We start from the raw sequence: 4496 nt of genomic DNA on the forward strand, positions 1-4496 counted from the left end.
CCATCTGTTTACACACACACACCACTCACTTCTTCAATCATACTCCCATGCATACCTATATATATAAAAAAAGAGAACAAAATTATCTGGCCCACCGCCTTAACATAACCCTTAGCCACTTTTGGCCGAAAAAAATATCACATCCTTATACTATACCACACAAGAAAAATTTTTTTTTTTTTTTTTTAAATTTTTTTTTTTTTTTTAAATTTTTTTTTTTTTTTTTTTAAATTTTTTTTTTTTTTTTTTTAATTATTATTATACCCACCACCTCACCTCAGGTCCATCAACGTTCATGGCCTATCACCTCTATTTCCGGAAACAACAGTTTATGCCCCCAGAATAAAAGAAAACCCCAACCAGCACCTTTAACTTTCTTCCACGTGGTCCATACTTTACTTTCTTCTTTTACTTTTCCACGGTTTGTCCATCTTCCTTGAGAAGTCTTGTTTCCTTCCCTTTCACGCCCCATTCACCCCCCTCCCAACCTCACTGTACCCCCCATTCACTCCTAACTAAATAAAATAGCACACTACTGTGATAACGACTTTTCTAAGTACAAATATATACAAGTATATACAAACCTTCACATAACTACCATATCTTTATTAACATTAACACTCATTAACACCTTACTTTACCCTTGCAGACCCAAGTTCAGTGCCTGCAAGCCCAATATCCATTTGAAATATCTTCAAAACAAAAGGCTACTGTGACATGCACCAGCCCACCACCAGGAAGGGAGTTCTTGAGGCCCTCTCCCTAACTAACGCATTCATCCTGTCCCTAAAGAATACTAAAAACTGTCCCTACTACTGTCCCTAAAGAAACTGTCCCTACCTGACCCTCTCTATCCCTATTCTACCTAACTTAACATGACTAACTCTCTATCTGACCCTTAGTGCCTGTCCCTCCCTGTCCCTATCTACCCCTACTTCAGTCCCTATCACACCCAGGTGAACTTATGCTGCCCCTACTTCATTCACACGGGCCTAGCTCTCCCTAGAGTACGATCTTAAAAGGAAAGACCTCTCCAAAGTTGAGAGGCCTTCCTCGTACCCAACCTCTCAAACTCCAGAGAACGGACCTTCACCAGGTCACCCAAGATGTTGCCTACAACCTCGTCCCTTGGGAGGGATTTCTGCTGCGTCGAAACTAAACACCGTGCATTCCAAGTGTAGAACCTAACCACTACACTAACTAGGAATAAAGTGCACGGGTCCCGGCCACCCAGGGTTCTGAATGCCCCATAGGCCCACTCTGCATAGGAGAGGGACGCCAGCCGCGGCCAGCGTATGGAAGCACCCACCCTGTTGTAGACCTCTGTATTAAAGGGACAATGAAGCAGGAAGTGCTCCATGCTTTCCAGCACGTCGCCACACTCCTCCCGGGGGCAACCCCGATCATCAGAGTTCCTGTACTTCAGGTTGTCCCTTACATACAGTCTCCCGTGAAAGCAGCGCCAGGCCAAGTCCCAAAACTTCATGGGGATCCGTTTGGAATTTAACAACCCCAGCCCGACCTCCAGATCCCGGCCTGGGCAATCCCTAAGGGCCAGGGGCTTCTGGAAATGGGTCATCAGGACCCTTCTGTCAAGGCATTGCCTCGACATGGTCCTGATCTCCCACATTCCCAGACCCCACCGGCGGATCACCTTCAGAACCGGGGTAGCGTAAGCCGGGAGATGCCCATGAGGTGTACGCAGGTCCTTCACTCGCCCTCCTGTCTCCCATTCCTGGAAGAAAGGCCGAAGCCAACCCCGACAGGAGACTACCCACGGAGGAGCCCTCTCTTGCCAGAGGTTTGCAATATTAATCTTGACAAAGGTGTTTACCAGGAACACCACTGGGTTGACCATACCCAACCCGCCTAGTCTCCTCGTGCGGTATGTGACCTCCCTCTTAATTAGGTTGAGCCTGTTCCCCCATAACAGTTGGAAGAACAGGCTGTAAACCCGTGTCCAGAGGGGCTCTGGCAAGATGCACACACTGCCCAGATAGATTAACAAAGGTAGCAAATAGCCTTTGGCCAGAGCAACCCTTTCCCTCAGGGTTAAAGTCCAACCCTTCCACTGGTCCACCTTTTGGGCGGCGATCTTCAGTCTGCCCTCCCAATTTTGCTGGGGGTAGTCCCCGGGGCCAAAACTGATGCCTAAAATTTTGGCGGTGGCCTGAGGCTCTGGGAGGGTGTCCGGGAGACCAAAACTAGGATCTCCCCCTCCCAGCCAGAGACTTTCACACTTGTCCCGGTTGATCATGGATCCGGATGCCTCCGAGTAGCGCACCACCTCCGACATAACCCAGTCCGCCTCCCCTCTCGAGGATACGAAAAGGGAAACATCGTCGGCGTACGCCACCACCCTCAGAGAAGACCCAGAGCCCGCCTGGTCCATCCCGACTCCCGCCAACGGTCCACGATCGACCCTCCTCAGGAAGGGATCAATCGCGAACACGTATAAAAGCGGGCTCAGCGGACAGCCCTGACGGACCCCAGAACCCACCTCAAAAGGGTGACCTGACCAACCGTTCACCAGCGGAAAAGTCTCAGCCCCTTGGTATAAGGTCTCTAACCAATTTACAAACCTCCCGGGCAGACCGTACCTCAAAAGGACGGACCAGAGGTACTCATGGTTGACCCGGTCAAAGGCCTTCGCCTGGTCTAAGGACAGCAAGTACCCCTTCCAGTGGCCTGCCCTACCCCGCTCCACTGCCTCTCGGACACCGAGTACAGCACTAAAAGTACTGCGGCCTGGAACAGAGCAGTGCTGGGCCCCCGAAAGGAGCCGGGGTGCAAATTTCACCAGCCGATTAAAAAGCACCTTGGCCAGAACCTTCCGGTCCGTATCGAGAAGCGCTATGGGACGCCAATTCTCGATACGGGACGGATCCTTACCCTTTGACAGGATAATGAGGGCTGACTTCCTCATTGACTCGGGAAGAGTGCCCGAGGAAAGACACTCATTAAATACCCCTGTCAAGAGGGGGACCAAGGAGTCCCTAAAAGTCTTGTAAAACTCGGATGTTAAGCCATCCGGACCTGGCGATTTCTTGGGCCGAAGCCCATCAATGGCCAGTCTAACTTCCTCTTCCCTGATTTCTTCTGCCAAAACATCAAGAGCGGGATCACCCCCTGGCTCAGGGACGGCTTCGGCCAGGAAAGCCGACATCCTGTCCCGATCCAGATCCTTCTTTTCCAAGAGGTGTGAGTAAAAGGATCTGACCACCTCCAAGATCCCTGATTTGGATCTGTTCAGGGACCCTGTACTGTCAATCAGTCCAGTCACCATCTTACAATTCACTGACATCTTGCAGTTTCTGTAAGGGTCGGGCGAGCGGTACTTCCCGAAATCCCTCTCAAAAACCAAAGATGTGTGCCTATCATACTGACACCTCTTGAGTAAAGATTTCACCCTGGAGATTTCCTCGCGGTCACCTCCAGTCGAGACAAGCTGCTCGAGTTTCCTCCCCAGGGCCTGGTACAAGCGATGCCTGTTCAAGCACCTGAGGCTCGAGAGCTGGCGGAAGAAACCTGCCACCCGCTTTTTGAAGATCTCCCACCACTCTGACTTACTACTACAGAGATCCAACAGCGGTACCTGGCTCTGAAGAAAATCCTCGAAGGATTGTCTCACCTCCGCTTCTTCCAGCAGGGACGAATTGAGCTTCCACAGCCCTCTTCCCATCCGAGGAGTCTCTGCAACATTCAGAGAAAAGAAAATTAGACAGTGGTCGGAGAACTCCACCTCAACGGCGGACACAGCGGAAAAGATGGCGTCCTCCTTTAAAAAAAACCTGTCTATTCTAGACCTACTGCTACCCCTATGATAGGTGAAACCCCCGTGACCTGGGGTGTGCCGGATGTGGACATCCACCAGGCGAGCTTCACTGGCTATGCTGTTCAACGCGACGCTATCATAAGCCAGGCGATCTCCGGGACCCCCCCGGTCACGGGACCTCGTAATGGTGTTGAAGTCCCCACCGAAGACCACCTGTCGGCTCGTAAAAAGAAAGGGCTTGATCCTCAGGAAGAGACATTTGCGGTCCCACTTTGACTGTGGGCCGTAGATGTTAATGAGCCGAAGCTCTTGTCCCCTCATGAAGACATCAAGGATCAGGCACCTCCCCATTTCCAACTCGGTAACCCGTCTGCATTCCACATCTGCGGTTTTAAAAAGGACCGCCACCCCGCTATACGGCTCGGCCGCAAGAGACCAGTATGAGGGCCCGCACCTCCACTCCCTTCGTGCTTTATGGATGGCCCCCATGTCAGTTATTCTGGTCTCCTGCAAGAATAAAATTTCTGCCTCAATCCGGGAGAAAAAATCGTAGGCCGTGAAGCGAGCCGCATCTGACTTTATGCTGGCGACATTAATAGACGCCAGCGTCAACGGGGCGAGTTCAGCCATCATGGGTGATCGAGTTGGACGGCCAGCCTCTTCCCCATCTTATCATCTCCATCTGGGGAGGGGTCGGACATCCTCCTCTTCAAAGATGCCC

The sequence above is a fragment of the Dendrobates tinctorius genome, unplaced genomic scaffold, assembly GCF_039654945.1.
Source record: "Dendrobates tinctorius isolate UK_male_01 unplaced genomic scaffold, ASM3965494v1 ptg000060l, whole genome shotgun sequence".
Taxonomy (NCBI): Eukaryota; Metazoa; Chordata; class Amphibia; order Anura; family Dendrobatidae; genus Dendrobates; species Dendrobates tinctorius.